Below are 17,596 nucleotides of genomic sequence, written 5' to 3' on the forward strand. Positions count from 1 at the left end.
GACGTAAGGATCAGCCTGTGATTTGTAACATTGGATTACTTCCCTTCTATGGTGATTTGTACAACAAAACACAACCTATCTTGGATTACTTCCCTTCTATGGTGATTTGTACAACAAAACAGAACCTATCGTGGATTACTTCCCTTCTATGGTGATTTGTACAACAAAACAGAACCTATCGTGGATAACTTCCCTTCTATGGTTATTTGAACAACAAAACACAACATATCTTGGATAACTTCCCTTGTATGGTGATTGGTTAACTGGGTGGTCCTCCTTACAGTTAACGATCACCGATCAACATTTGGTCTACCAGATTTACATCAGTGCACTAAACCAAGAGAAAGGGTTTAGGGTTAGGGTTTGGTGATGTCACATTGCCGAATTGTCTTTTGACTTGCAATCTTCAAATGTCTCAGCTTATTTTTCATCCGCATTTCTAAACTACAATAGACATGTTGATGGTATAGGCGTATATGGGGGGGGGGGGGGGGGGGGGTTCTGACGTGCAAGGGGTGGGGGTTGCGACAGTGGAGTGGATCTTGTGACAAAAGGAATGGGTCCTATCTCAGTGACCTAGCTTTATACGTGTTAGCCAAGGGGGTCCTATCTCAGTGACCTATAGGGTTGCCAGATACCTTTTCCGAAATACTGGACACCTTTCCATCCTTCCCTTCTCAGGTATGCCGCAAAGCAGAAGAAGGGGGGTAACAGAGTATTATTCATATACTTGTCCAGTATTTATATTTATTTTATCCTGGACAGTCTGCTCAAATACTGGACTGTCCACTTCAAAACTGGACACCTGGCAACCCAAGTGACCTAGCTTTATACGTGTTAGCGCGAAGTTCGATCGACTTTAGTGCCAGATGTCGTGGACTCTCTTTCTTTGACGTCACTAGAACTATTATCGCTATTTAACGTCACTAGAACTATTATCGTTATTAACAATTTAACGTCACTAGAACTATTATCGTTATTAACAATTTAACGTCACTAGAACTATTATCGTTATTAACAATTTAACGTCACTAGAACTATTATCGTTATTAACAATTTAACGTCACTAGAACTATTATCGTTATTAACAATTTAACGTCACTAGAACTATTATCGTTATTAACAATTTAACGTCACTAGAACTATTATCGTTATTAACAATTTAACGTCACTAGAACTATTATCGTTATTAACAATTTAACGTCACTAGAACTATTATCGTTATTAACAATTTAACGTCACTAGAACTATTATCGTTATTAACAATTTAACGTCACTAGAACTATTATCGTTATTAACAATTTAACGTCACTAGAACTATTATCGTTATTAACAATTTAACGTCACTAGAACTATTATCGTTATTAACAATTTAACGTCACTAGAACTATTATCGTTATTAACAATTTAACGTCACTAGAACTATTATCGTTATTAACAATTTAACGTCACTAGAACTATTATCGTTATTAACAATTTAACGTCACTAGAACTATTATCGTTATTAACAATTTAACGTCACTAGAACTATTATCGTTATTAACAATTTAACGTCACTAGAACTATTATCGTTATTAACAATTTAACGTCACTAGAACTATTATCGTTATTAACAATTTAACGTCACTAGAACTATTATCGTTATTAACAATTTAACGTCACTAGAACTATTATCGTTATTAACAATTTAACGTCACTAGAACTATTATCGTTATTAACAATTTAACGTCACTAGAACTATTATCGTTATTAACAATTTAACGTCACTAGAACTATTATCGTTATTTGACGTCACTAGAACTATTATCGTTATTTAACGTCACTAGAACTATTATCGTTATTTAACGTCACTAGAACTATTATCGTTATTTAACGTCACTAGAACTATTATCGTTATTTGACGTCACTCTGGAACCACACTCGTCGCTTGACTTAACACAACATGAACCTATGACAGTAAAACTAATCTTTAAAGTCTTCGTTGAGCTTTGACGTCACTGTTTATAAGAGATAATTGTCTGACAGAGTGGACAAATTGGATGATTTAGTGCCACATTGTTTTTGTGCTGGCCAAATTTCTAAACCACTGAATTTAGGACGGTTTGAGGGGGGTCGGCGTGGTCCGGTCCGTAAAGCTCATAGTAGCTCAACCGAAAAGTTCCGTGTTCGAAACCCCCGGCCAGATGAAGCTCGTTAGCTGGGGACAGCCACTGTTCTAGGAGAGACAACTCCAAAATCAAACAACTGCTGCCTTGTAGTTTGTTCTTGGATGGACAAAGGCTGTGGAAACAAATCCAAAAATAAATGAGGCTGAAATCAGATTTAAAGCCTCGCATAAACAGGTTGACAAATAATTGTGTTGGAATAAATCACATTTCAATTAAACCAAAGAAGAGGACAATTTAAAGTAGGACCACAATAAAAATCATCAACCTCTCTCTCTCTCTCTCACTCACACACACACACACACACACACACACACACACACACACACACACGCACACACACTCACACACACACGCTTCCATTATAGCAGTATAAATTATGAAATCTATCATAGCGGAAAAGAGTATTGTAATGCTAGAAAGTTCCAACAAAAATTCTTGTTTACCATATTGGACTAGGAACAGATTCTATTTCCTGTTTAAAAATACGTTAGACACGTTTGTCAGAACGAGATTTAAAGGAATTGCTGACTAATTTCATGCTTGGTTCATTATTTGCGTGGCATAATATAAAACATTTGAAATTATTTTTAACGTAGTACGACATTTTTAGTACCATAAATTAATGAGCCAGTCCTGTAAGTTAAACTTCCTGTTGGCCAGGAAACGGGTGAAATATTAACAAGAATATTAAAGAGTAATTTTATCTTGTAGTTCGACTGAGAGTGGGTGAAATAGGGCTGAGGTGAACTTAGTGAGAGAGTGGGGCAAAGTGCAGCCGACCGTTTATCAAAGGGAAACTGGGTCGTCTAGTATTGATTGAAATACCTAGGGTCTAATATAGAACCTACTATAGAGCCTACCATAGGGCCTTCCCATGATATTCCTAACAACTTCCCAAAGTTTCTTCTCAATTGAATGAACGGCGTAGGACAGACAGACACGCTTTCATTTTTATATTTATAGATTAAGAATTTCATTAAACGCGTTGCTTATTTCGTCTACCGTCTATCGAAATAAGCACAACCAAAAGTTTGATTTTACAGACGTTTTTATGTTTCTGTACTGTAAACCATACTACAAGCACTGTGTTATTTCCTCGGAAGCCGTTAGAGGAAATATACACGTGATTAGCCCATGGAAATAAGAAGTACTTTTCTAAATGTCATTACCAGGGTTTATTTCAGACATTTTTCTCCATAGCGTGGGGGCACTTGAGTCTCCGCGAGGGGCGAGGGGCGGGGACGGACGGGACACTAGTTAACTTATATGATTTCTATATAAATTTTGTTTTCTATTTCTACTGGGGAGGGGGCGGTGGAATGCTATGAAAGTCCTGCCTTCCCGGGGCGATGCCTAAAAAACAACAGCCAGACTTACACATTACCTACAGAATCAAAACAACACGATTAGCTCGCACTGGCTTCACCACTTTACAATTGCGGAAGACAACCAGTGTAAGGGAACTAACTCAGTTAAAACTATCAATGTAGTCAATACAGAGTGGTCTTTCATGGACACAAACTACAGCGCTACACTACAGACAAGGCATTGATAGCACAGAAACGTACAGTAAAACTAAAGGGTTCTTTATTGATGGTCCACAAAAAAATTGAAACTTTAACACCCCCCTCCTCACACACAGACATTGACGTCCACAAAAGCAGAAAAGATACCACAAAACATACGTCTCTTCTTCTTCGTTCTTAATTATTAGTGTTGAAGGGGATCGAGAATTATCTGCCAGTGCGTTTGAACTCGACCACGCCTCCAACACAATTAAGCGTTACGTGTCAACTGGTTATGCGCCATTGAGGCCATTGACTCCGATTTCAGCCTGCTTTTCTTTTTGGATTTGCTTCCATAGCCTTTGTCCAACCAAGAACAAACTACAAGGCAGCAGTTGTTTAATTTTGGAGTTGTCTCTCCTAGAAGAGTTGCTGTCCCCAGCTAACGAGCCTCATCTGCCACTATTTCGATTTGGCATTTAAAGCAGTTTATTCTGAAATTATTGCAGGTTTTAGAAAATTATAAATATCAATTCAAAATGTGACCGTCCACACGAAACGACACTCTCTGTACGTCATTACACACGTGTGGACTCAAGTTGATTTTATCGGAGCCCACAATATTCACTTCTACACACCTTTCGATACACACTCCAACACACCAATATTTGACAACACACTTCAACACACCAATATTTGACAACACACCAATATTTGACAACACACTTCAACACACCAATATTTGACAACACACTCCAACACACCAATATTTGACAACACACTTCAACACACCAATATTTGACAACACACCAATATTTGACAACACACTTCAACACACCAATATTTGACAACACACTCCAACACACCAATATTTGACAACACACTTCAACACACCAATATTTGACAACACACCAATATTTGACAACACACTTCAACACAAAAGATCTGTGTAAAACCAAAAGAACAAAGAAATATTTTGGGTAAACTAAAAGATTTGACCGATTTGAAGTCGATACCAGACGGTTGTTATCGAACAAGAGGGAAATCGATTTCTTGTCAGCCTAATGAGAAATCGATTACTTTCTTCTGTAACTCAATAGACATGGGGAACAACGTTTTGACTAAAATAGCCGACAATCTTTTATCATTCATTTTAAATATCAAAGGAAATCGCCCAACCCTGGTTCAACCCGTTCCCCCACCCCCCTAGGCTCGGCTATTTATAGCCCTCTTAGGCCGAATATTTATCATCCAACGTGCTATGAACTTTGAATATTTGTGTACACACAAGCAGACAAATTTATGTACACACAAGCAGACAAACCCTTCAAGAGATTAACAAAGAGAAAACAAAGAGAAAACATCTACAAATGCTTAAAGAATTGTTTTCCTTTTTTTCCCGGTAACTGGCCCAGTCCTTGATTTGTTATTTATTAATACGTATATACATTAAATAAATTAGTAATGACAAAATCCACTTATTGTAATAAAGCCAATACAATCGTATGTAAAACGCTATAAAAATCTAAACCAAGTCTAAATCTTAATCAAAGTAAAGCGCCAAACCAAAGATCTGGAGTTCGAATCTGGGTTCAAGCCAGTAGTACCTCATTGAGTCCATTTGAAAAGCAAAATCATGTGGGCACGGTGCTGATTTAAATATCCCTTCATATACCGAGTTTACTGAAACAGGTGAACTCTACTTCACCTGTCCCATGGAGCGTCAGGTTCTAAAGTAGTCCTACGTATTAAGTTATGTAATAGACGAAGAAAGCCTATGAAGAATGTATGAAACGTTCGCTCCACCACGTGGGGCTGTGTTGACTAGACAAACAGGCGGTTACTCACGTTCACCTTAACGCCACTTCTGCTGTTAGTAGCGTTTATAAACAAGACCAGTCCTACATCTTGTGTGTACCTAAACACAACGCTTTACAAGTCTCAGTATAGTTAAATACAGTCTGTAGTTCACCATTAAATACAGTCTGTAGTTCACCATTAAATAAAGTCTGTAGTTCACCATTAAATACAGTCTGTAGTTCACCATTAAATACAGTCTGTAGGTCACCATTAAATACAGTCTGTAGTTCACCATTCAATACAGTCTGTAGTTCACCATTAAATACAGTCTGTAGTTCACCATTAAATACAGTCAGTTCACCATTAAATACAGTCTGTAGTTCACCATTAAATACAGTCTGTAGTTCACCATTAAATACAGTCTGTAGTTCACCATTTAATACACTCTGTAGTTCACCATTCAATACAGTCTGTAGTTCACCATTAAATACAGTCTGTAGTTCACCATTAAATACAGTCTGTAGTTCACCATTAAATAAAGTCTGTAGTTCACCATTCAATACAGTCTGTAGTTCACCATTAAATACAGTCTGTAGTTCACCATTAAATACAGTCTGTAGTTCACCATTAAATAAAGTATGTAGTTCACCATTAAATACAGTCTGTAGTTCACCATTAAATAAAGTCTGTAGTTCACCATTCAATACAGTCTGTAGTTCACCATTAAATACAGTCTGTAGTTCACCATTAAATACAGTCTGTAGTTCACCATTAAATACAGTCTGTAGTTCACCATTAAATACAGTCAGTTCACCATTAAATACAGTCTGTAGTTCACCATTAAATACAGTCTGTAGTTCACCATTAAATACAGTCTGTAGTTCACCATTTAATACACTCTGTAGTTCACCATTCAATACAGTCTGTAGTTCACCATTAAATACAGTCTGTAGTTCACCATTAAATACAGTCTGTAGTTCACCATTAAATAAAGTCTGTAGTTCACCATTCAATACAGTCTGTAGTTCACCATTAAATACAGTCTGTAGTTCACCATTAAATACAGTCTGTAGTTCACCATTAAATACAATCTGTAGTTCACCATTCAATACAGTCTGTAGTTCACCATTAAATACAGTCTGTAGTTCACCATTAAATACAGTCTGTAGTTCACCATTAAATACAGTCTGTAGTTCACCATTAAATACAGTCTGTAGTTCACCATTAAATACAGTCTGTAGTTCACCATTAAATACAGTCTGTAGTTTACCATTAAATACAGTCTGTAGTTCACCATTAAATACAGTCTGTAGTTTACCATTAAATACAGTCTGTAGTTTACCATTAAATACAGTCTGTAGTCTGTAGTTCACCATTAAATACAGTTTGTAGGCAGTAGTGATTTGAGACCTACTAGGTCTACAGAGTACCATTTGACGCTAGACGGCCACAGACGGCAATGGACGGCCAGAGACGCCAATGGACGGCCACAGACGTCATATAATTTAAAAGTCCCGCGATGTCTGGTATTATACACCGAACCAGCTGCTTGTTGACTGGGGTTAATCTGTAATTAATGTTCTTGATTAGTTTACCAGCTAATTACAAGCTGGTGACTCGGACGAACCCATCGTTTTGTTGACGTTAAAACTGTTTGTTTTGGTTCAGTATTGTAGTAAGCAGACGTCATGTGGTGTAAGCAGACGTCACGTCGGTGTAAGCAGACGTCATGTCAGTGTAAGCAGACGTCACGTCGGTGTAAGCAGACGTCATGTCAGTGTAAGCAGACGTCATGTCGGTGTAAGCAGACGTCATGTCGGTGTAAGCAGACGTCATGTCGGTGTAAGCAGACCTCAGTTTAAGCTAGAAGACGTCACTTTAATTTAGCAGACGTCACTTTAAGTTAGAAGACGTCAGTTTAATTAATCAGACGTCCCTTAAGTTAGCAGACGTCAACCAGTATTAGGAGATGTCATCCAGTTTGTGTTTGATTTAGAAGACGTTATTTTAAGTCAGAAAACGTCATTCTACGTTAGAAGACGTGACTCTAAGTTAGCAGACGTCGACCAGGCTACCAGGAAGAAACAGTGACCGAGTTCCGTAGATTAGAGAGCTCGCCTAATCATATTTCCCTCAGCCACGGCCAAGGTCGACATCGTCTTCATCAACTGGGTATCGATCGGTTCTTCTATCAGCTCGGTATCGATTCGCTCAGCGTGGCACTGTCACGTTGACGTGACACTGACGTTACGCTGACACGGATGTGTCGACATCGTGTCTGAAGTCACTGAACACATTTAACACCAGCTAATCGGTGGGTGTAGGTTTAGAGAGGTTCAGTTGAGTAGTTGTCCCACAGTGAATGTAGGTTTAGAGAGGTTCAGTTGAGTAGTTGTCCCACAGTGAATGTAGGTTTAGAGAGGTTCAGTTGAGTAGTTGTCCCACAGTGAATGTAGGTTTAGAGAGGTTCAGTTGAGTAGTTGTCCCACAGTGAATGTAGGTTTAGAGAGGTTCAGTTGAGTAGTTGTCCCACAGTGAATGTAGGTTTAGAGAGGTTCAGTTGAGTAGTTGTCCCACAGTGAATGTAGGTTTAGAGAGGTTCAGTTGAGTAGTTGTCCCACAGTGAATGTAGGTTTAGAGAGGTTCAGTTGAGTAGTTGTCCCACAGTGAATGTAGGTTTAGAGAGGTTCAGTTGAGTAGTTGTCCCACAGTGAATGTAGGTTTAGAGAGGTTCAGTTGAGTAGTTGTCCCACAGTGAATGTAGGTTTAGAGAGGTTCAGTTGAGTAGTTGTCCCACAGTGAATGTAGGTTTAGAGAGGTTCAGTTGAGTAGTTGTCCCACAGTGAATGTAGGTTTAGAGAGGTTCAGTTGAGTAGTTGTCCCACAGTGAATGTAGGTTTAGAGAGGTTCAGTTGAGTAGTTGTCCCACAGTGAATGTAGGTTTAGAGAGGTTCAGTTGAGTAGTTGTCCCACAGTGAATGTAGGTTTAGAGAGGTTCAGTTGAGTAGTTGTCCCACAGTGAATGTAGGTTTAGAGAGGTTCAGTTGAGTAGTTGTCCCGCTATGAATGTAGGTTTAGAGAGGTTGTCCACACCCAACACAGCCAACACAGCCTACAACATACACATCCAGTGCGTCAACAATATATGTATCGAATAACGAACTAACAGAACAATGAACACATTTAATAATGAATCAATACAACAACTTACAAATAGAACTGTAAACAAACATAACTACGAGTAAACAGAACTACGAACTAGATCTACGAACAAATAGACTACGAACAAACAGAACTACGAACAAACAGAACTACGAACAAACAGAACTACGAACAAACAGAACTACGAACAAACAGAACTACGAACAAACAGAACTACGAACAAACAGAACTACGAACAAATGGACTATGAACAAACACGAATAAAAAAAACCACCCGTGAATGAAAAAAAAAATCCAAAATATCTTAACCAGACTGTGTTCAAACTTCAAGGTCTAGCACAGTTTTTTTTTTAAAATCCTGCAGTGATTATCTTGCCTGTTGCTATGGCAACGGGCCAAACTTTTTTTTTTGACATAAGAGATGATGTTTTTCTTTCTAGTTTTTTTTTTAATTTTTGTGGTATCATGTACAGTGGTCTGTTGATAGTCGGTACAGTGGTCTCTATATGCTCGGTACAGTGGTCTCTATATGCTCGGTACAGTGGTCTCTATATGCTCGGTACAGTGGTCTCTATATGCTCGGTACAGTGGTCTCTATATGCTCGGTACAGTGGTCTCTATATGCTCGGTACAGTGGTCTCTATATGCTCGGTACAGTGGTCTCTATATGCTCGGTACAGTGGTCTCTATATGCTCGGTACAGTGGTCTCTATATGCTCGGTACAGTGGTCTCTATATGCTCGGTACAGTGGTCTCTATATGCTCGGTACAGTGGTCTCTATACGCTCGGTACAGTGGTCTCTATATGCTCGGTACAGTGGTCTCTATATGCTCGGTACAGTGGTCTCTATATGCTCGGTACAGTGGTCTCTATATGCTCGGTACAGTGGTCTCTATATGCTCGGTAAAGTGGTCTCTATATGCTCGGTACTATTGTCAATACAGTGGTCTGAAGATTGTCGGTACAGTGGTCGGTACAATATGTGGTTCTGAGGGGGTGGGGGGGGGGGTCGGCCAATCTACACATACAAAAACATACAGATAGACACCTACACATTGATATAGCAACACACACACGCTCAGACAGACAGACCCATTGACACGAGTTCACTAAGTCCACTAGAAATCATGACCAGGAATTTTGTTGAATTCCAGTAATTACCTGCCTGCCAATTACAGTATCCAATTTGGCATGTGGGCTATAGCCACACTGATCCGATGGGACATTTGATTGTATCAAACTTAGATCAGTCTAGCCCTTTGGTTAGATTTCATCTGATAGTTGGATATCTTGTGCTGGGTTTGGCTTCAGTCTGTTCCTACGTGTTGGCTTCTCGATAATTTGGACCTTAGGTCTAATCTGGTGGGGGCGGGGTGGGGGGGTGGGGGTCAAATAGGACTTACAGGCTGAAGTAAGAGAATTAATGGAACTGTTTACGTTGCTATGGTGATACAACTAGCAGCTCAGACCGTCCTGTTACGGGTTGTTTAAATATTGTCTTGATCGATCCTTGAACTCAAGTCATTAGCTAATGGGGGGGGGGGGGGGGGGCGTCGGCTTGTAAGGGTGGGGAGGGAGGGGGGCTAGATGCTTGAAGTAGACCAAAACATACAAAAGTGTGGATGAGAGTTGGTTGTGTGTGTGTGTGCTGTTTATGTGTGTGTGTGTGTGTGTGTGTGTGTAGTACGACGGGTGTTACCGGGTGAAATTCCGCAGGTGTAGTTCGCAGGTAAGCTGTAGTAATCCAGACAGACACTGACCCAGACTGACACTGACCCAGACAGACACTGACCCAGACAGACACTGACCCAGACAGACACTGACCCAGACAGACACAGACATACACTGGCCCAGACAGACACTGACCCAGACACTGACCCAAAAAGTGACCCAGACAGACACTGACCCAGACAGACACTGACCCAGACAGACACTGACCCAGACAGACACTGACCCAGACAGACACTGACCCAGACACTGATCCAGACAGACACTGACCCAGACACTGACCCAGACAGACGCTGACCCAGACACTGACCCAGACACTGACACAGACAGACACTGACCCAGACAGACACTGACCCAGACACTGACACAGACAGCCATAACTGACAGAAAACTACATCTTGTTTATACCTGACTGGCCTTGAGTCTCGACACATCATGTGAAGCTACCCTAGATATACGACACACCATGTGAAGCTACCCTAGATATACGACACACCATGTGAAGCTACCCTAGATATACGACACACCATGTGAAGCTACCCTAGATATACGACACACCATGTGAAGCTACCCTAGATATACGACAAACCATGTGAAGCTACCCTAGATATACGACACACCATGTGAAGCTACCCTAGATATATGACACACCATGTGAAGCTGCCCTATATATACGACACACCATGTGAAGCTACCCTAGATATACGACACAGTATGTGAAGCTACCCTAGATGTACGACACACCATGTGAAGCTACCCTAGATATACGACACACCATGTGAAGCTACCCTAGATATACGACACACCATGTGAAGCTGCCCTATATATACGACACACCATGTGAAGCTACCCTAGATATACGACACAGTATGTGAAGCTACCCTAGATATACGACACACCATGTGAAGCTACCCTAGATATACGACACACCATGTGAAGCTACCCTAGATATACGACACACCATGTGAAGCTACCCTAGATATACGACACACCATGTGAAGCTACCCTAGATATACGACACACCATGTGAAGCTGCCCTATATATACGACACACCATGTGAAGCTACCCTAGATATACGACACAGTATGTGAAGCTACCCTAGATATACGACACACCATGTGAAGCTACCCTAGATATACGACACACCATGTGAAGCTACCCTAGATATACGACACACCATGTGAAGCTGCCCTATATATACGACACACCATGTGAAGCTACCCTAGATATACGACACAGTATGTGAAGCTACCCTAGATATACGACACACCATGTGAAGCTACCCTAGATATACGACACAGTATGTGAAGCTACCCTAGATATACGACACACCATGTGAAGCTACCCTAGATATACGACACACCATGTGAAGCTACCCTAGATATACGACACAGTATGTGAAGCTACCCTAGATATACGACACACCATGTGAAGCTACCCTAGATATACGACACACCATGTGAAGCTACCCTAGATATACGACACACCATGTGAAGCTACCCTAGATATACGACACACCATGTGAAGCTACCCTAGATATACGACACACCATGTGAAGCTACCCTAGATATACGACACACCATGTGAAGCTACCCTAGATATACGACACACCATGTGAAGCTACCCTAGATATACGACACACCATGTGAAGCTACCCTAGATATAGGACACATCATGTGAAGCTGCCCTATATATACGACACACCATGTGAAGCTACCCTAGATATACGACACATCATGTGAAGCTGCCCTATATATACGACACACCATGTGAAGCTACCCTAGATATTCGACACACCATGTGAAGCTACCCTAGATATACGACACACCATGTGAAGCTACCCTACTTGACCTGATGGCTAACTGCCACTTATCACGTGACATGCTTGTCTTGCTGCTGAGCTACAAATCACGTGGTTCGCCACGTGAATCTTCTGATTGGCTGCAAGAAGTATTGATTTATCGTCTGCTTGATTTAAGCCTGAGTCAGGCATCACATTTACCACCGTTTGTCATAGAAAGAAATCCTGACATACATCTACGACGGCATGTCATTACAAAAAATACACACATACATTTACCATTGTTTGTCACGAAAAGTAATAACATTTATTTACCACCAGCGTCATATAAAAAATACATACATACATTTACCACCATTTTTGTCAAATGACAAAAAAATATATTTTCCAGCTTTTGTCATGTAAAAAATTCACATACATTTACCATCGTTTGCTCATAAACCTGTTGCTCCAACCTCCCCCACAAACCTGTTGCTCCAACCTCCCCCACAAACCTGTTGCTCCAACCTCCCCCACAAACCTGTTGCTCCAACCTCCCCCACAAATCTGTTGCTCCAACCTCCCCCACAAACCTATTGCTCCAACCTCCCCCACAAACCTGTTGCTCCAACCTCCCCCACAAACCTGTTGCTCCAACCTCCCCCACAAACCTGTTGCTCCAACCTCCCCCACAAACCTGTTGCTCCAACCTCCCCCACAAACCTGTTGCTCCAACCTCCCCCACAAACCTGTTGCTCCAACCTCCCCCACAAACATGTTGCTCCAACCTCCCCCACAAACCTGTTGCTCCAACCTCCCCCACAAACCTGTTGCTCCAACCTCCCCCACAAACCTGTTGCTCCAACCTCCCCCACAAACCTGTTGCTCCAACCTCCCCCACAAACCTGTTGCTCCAACCTCCCCCACAAACCTGTTGCTCCAACCTCCCCCACAAACCTGTTGCTCCAACCTCCCCCACAAACCTGTTGCTCCAACCTCCCCCACAAACCTGTTGCTCCAACCTCCCCCACAAACCTGTTGCTCCAACCTCCCCCACAAACCTGTTGCTCCAACCTCCCCCACAAACCTGTTGCTCCAACCTCCCCCACAAACCTGTTGCTCCAACCTCCCCCACAAACCTGTTGCTCCAACCTCCCCCACAAACCTGTTGCTCCAACCTCCCCCACAAACCTGTTGCTCCACCCTCCCCCACAAGCTTATCGCTGCAACCAGCGCCCCACGTTAATCCAGAGGCTTAGCTCAGCCGTGAAACAAAATCGAGTTGAATAATTGATCGCTTTCAATCGATTCGGTCACGGTTCATCGACTTGAGGTCTGGTCAACAGCGACTGGCAGGTTTTGTCAATCTCGCGATGTCACGTGGTCCGGGGCTGAGCACGTGATCCGCCTACAGGCGACGTGGACCATTGTCCTAAATGACCAAGGCATGTGTAGATGAAGTCACCAAATAACGGGCAACAAAACGTCAAAACACTTTTGACCTCATTATTCGCCCTCTGTATGGTATCTTGGTTGCTATGACAACAGGAAATCCCTTTAGTTCCAGAACCGTCTCTGAGGCCACGAAAATGTGGCCAGCTACGTTTGGTCTCCCATCATCTGCCTGTTGTATCGTCTCCCCCCCCCCCTACGTTTGGTATTGTCTCCCATCATCTGCCTGTTGTATCGTCTCCCCCCCCCCCTACGTTTGGTATTGTCTCCCATCATCTGCCTGTTGTATCGTCTCCCCCCCCCTACGTTTGGTATTGTCTCCCATCATCTGCCTGTTGTATCGTCTCCCCCCCCCCCCTACGTTTGGTATTGTCTCCCATCATCTGCCTGTTGTATCGTCTCCCCCCCCCCCTACGTTTGGTATTGTCTCCCATCATCTGCCTGTTGTATCGTCTCCCCCCCCCCTACGTTTGGTATTGTCTCCCATCATCTGCCTGTTGTATCGTCTCCCCCCCCCTACGTTTGGTATTGTCTCCCATCATCTGCCTGTTGTATCGTCTCCCCCCCCCCCTACGTTTGGTATTGTCTCCCATCATCTGCCTGTTGTATCGTCTCCCCCCCCCCTACGTTTGGTATTGTCTCCCATCATCTGCCTGTTGTATCGTCTCCCCCCCCCCCTACGTTTGGTATTGTCTCCCATCATCTGCCTGTTGTATCGTCTCCCCCCCCCCCTACGTTTGGTATTGTCTCCCATCATCTGCCTGTTGTATCGTCTCCCCCCCCCCCTACGTTTGGTATTGTCTCCCATCATCTGCCTGTTGTATCGTCTCCCCCCCCCTACGTTTGGTATTGTCTCCCATCATCTGCCTGTTGTATCGTCTCCCCCCCCCTACGTTTGGTATTGTCTCCCATCATTCTGCCTGTTGTATCGTCTCCCCCCCCCCTACGTTTGGTATTGTCTCCCATCATCTGCCTGTTGTATCGTCTCCCCCCCCCCTACGTTTGGTATTGTCTCCCATCATCTGCCTGTTGTATCGTCTCCCCCCCCCCCTACGTTTGGTATTGTCTCCCATCATTCTGCCTGTTGTATCGTCTCCCCCCCCCCCTACGTTTGGTATTGTCTCCCATCATTCTGCCTGTTGTATCGTCTCCCCCCCCCCCTACGTTTGGTATTGTCTCCCATCATCTGCCTGTTGTATCGTCTCCCCCCCCCCTACGTTTGGTATTGTCTCCCATCATCTGCCTGTTGTATCGTCTCCCCCCCCCCTACGTTTGGTATTGTCTCCCATCATCTGCCTGTTGTATCGTCTCCCCCCCCCCCCTACGTTTGGTATTGTCTCCCATCATTCTGCCTGTTGTATCGTCTCCCCCCCCCCCTACGTTTGGTATTGTCTCCCATCATTCTGCCTGTTGTATCGTCTCCCCCCCCCCTACGTTTGGTATTGTCTCCCATCATCTGCCTGTTGTATCGTCTCCCCCCCCCCCCTACGTTTGGTATTGTCTCCCATCATCTGCCTGTTGTATCGTCTCCCCCCCCCCCCTACGTTTGGTATTGTCTCCCATCATCTGCCTGTTGTATCGTCTCCCCCCCCCCCCCCTACGTTTGGTATTGTCTCCCATCATTCTGCCTGTTGTATCGTCTCCCCCCCCCCCCCCTACGTTTGGTATTGTCTCCCATCATTCTGCCTGTTGTATCGTCTCCCCCCCCCCCCCCTACGTTTGGTATTGTCTCCCATCATCTGCCTGTTGTATCGTCTCCCCCCCCCCTACGTTTGGTATTGTCTCCCATCATTCTGCCTGTTGTATCGTCTCCCCCCCCCTACGTTTGGTATTGTCTCCCATCATCTGCCTGTTGTATCGTCTCCCCCCCCCCCCCCTACGTTTGGTATTGTCTCCCATCATCTGCCTGTTGTATCGTCTCCCCCCCCCCTACGTTTGGTATTGTCTCCCATCATTCTGCCTGTTGTATCGTCTCCCCCCCCCCCTACGTTTGGTATTGTCTCCCATCATCTGCCTGTTGTATCGTCTCCCCCCCCCCCCCTACGTTTGGTATTGTCTCCCATCATCTGCCTGTTGTATCGTCTCCCCCCCCCCCCCTACGTTTGGTATTGTCTCCCATCATCTGCCTGTTGTATCGTCTCCCCCCCCCCTACGTTTGGTATTGTCTCCCATCATCTGCCTGTTGTATCGTCTCCCCCCCCCCTACGTTTGGTATTGTCTCCCATCATCTGCCTGTTGTATCGTCTCCCCCCCCCCCCTACGTTTGGTATTGTCTCCCATCATCTGCCTGTTGTATCGTCTCCCCCCCCCTACGTTTGGTATTGTCTCCCATCATCTGCCTGTTGTATCGTCTCCCCCCCCCCTACGTTTGGTATTGTCTCCCATCATCTGCCTGTTGTATCGTCTCCCCCCCCCCCTACGTTTGGTATTGTCTCCCATCATCTGCCTGTTGTATCGTCTCCCCCCCCCTACGTTTGGTATTGTCTCCCATCATCTGCCTGTTGTATCGTCTCCCCCCCCCCCCCTACGTTTGGTATTGTCTCCCATCATTCTGCCTGTTGTATCGTCTCCCCCCCCCCCTACGTTTGGTATTGTCTCCCATCATCTGCCTGTTGTATCGTCTCCCCCCCCCCCCCCCCCTACGTTTGGTATTGTCTCCCATCATCTGCCTGTTGTATCGTCTCCCCCCCCCCCCCCCCTACGTTTGGTATTGTCTCCCATCATCTGCCTGTTGTATCGTCTCCCCCCCCCCCCCTACGTTTGGTATTGTCTCCCATCATCTGCCTGTTGTATCGTCTCCCCCCCCCCCTACGTTTGGTATTGTCTCCCATCATTCTGCCTGTTGTACCGTCTCCCCCCCCCCCCAACCCCTCCCACCCCACAGTAAACCTGAGATTTTTAAAGTCCTGTCATCTTTTGATTGTCTTGTAATCAGTAGAGATGCTCAACGATATTTAGAGAATCGATTTCAGCAAGACCTTACGTTCTAAAATATGTGTGCCTGTAATCGAATAGTGTTGTAATCGTCAAGTGGTGTAATGGCTGGGTGATGTACAATAGAGCTGCAAATACATGTGTGTGTGTGGGGGGGGGGTACGGTGAAGCAGAAAATGTCTGTGGGGTGGGGTTGGGTCCGTAGCAGCAAATTGTGTGTGTGTGTGGGGGGGGGGGGGTGAGAAGCAAATACGTGTGTGGGGTATGGTGCAGGAGGAATAACGTTTCTATAAGTGTGTGTGGGGGGCGGGGGGGGGGGAGGGGGGAAGGCTAAAAGATGACTCATGACCAATTAGTGGAATTGTTAAATAACAACTAATTCAATTTGTTTGTTTTTACAGACAGTTATTTACGCTAGCATTAAATATCCCTGATAACTGGAAGTATCCAGATAATTACCGTAAATATCCCAAAATTATCCCAGCTAATATCTCGAGAGTTGTTGTTTATGGGAGCTGTACATCTGCTTGTGACCCCCGACCCCTGTGACCCCCGACCCCTGTGACCCCTTGATGTATTGACGGCATGCAGGCTTCACTGTCTGGCATTATTGTGTGTGACGGGCAGGCCCCGGGGGGTTGGATTCTTTTCTTCTCGATGGGTGGGGCGGGGAGATTGGGGAGGGGGGGGGGGGTGAACTTGATGTTACAACGTCATAGTTGGGTTCAGTGGTCTGTGATGAATGGTTAATGTTAGAGAGTTTAACAGCGGTTATAAGATTCATAAGTTTAACTCTGTCTAGGTTTAACAGCTGGTTTTAACTACCTGTTTAGGTTTAACGGAATAAGTTGGCCGCAACCCAATCGTGTGCCGCCATATTGGGACAACGCGAGATATCGCGAGACGCACCTGACGTCATCTGATTTACAACCCTACTTCCGGTTTGCAGGCTGAAATTTTGGCTGGCTGGAAATCCACGAAATGTGGGGGGTGGGGCAGGAGATTAGCCAAGGAAGGGGAAGAACTTGGTTTTGGGCAGAGTTAACGACCTTGTTTTAAAGATGG

General features: G+C 44.0%; 1 protein-coding gene across 4 annotated transcripts in view; it reads left to right on the top strand.

Annotated features, from left to right (window-relative positions):
• The window catches only part of LOC131938783 (Kv channel-interacting protein 4), a 197,698-nt gene that overhangs the window by 118,866 nt on the left and 61,236 nt on the right, over positions 1 to 17,596 (top strand). The gene's annotated exons all lie outside the window — the stretch shown is intronic.

Source organism: Physella acuta, unplaced genomic scaffold (genome assembly GCF_028476545.2).
Source record: "Physella acuta isolate Inbredline_101_S28 unplaced genomic scaffold, ASM2847654v3 ptg000257l, whole genome shotgun sequence".
NCBI lineage: Eukaryota > Metazoa > Mollusca > Gastropoda > Physidae > Physella > Physella acuta.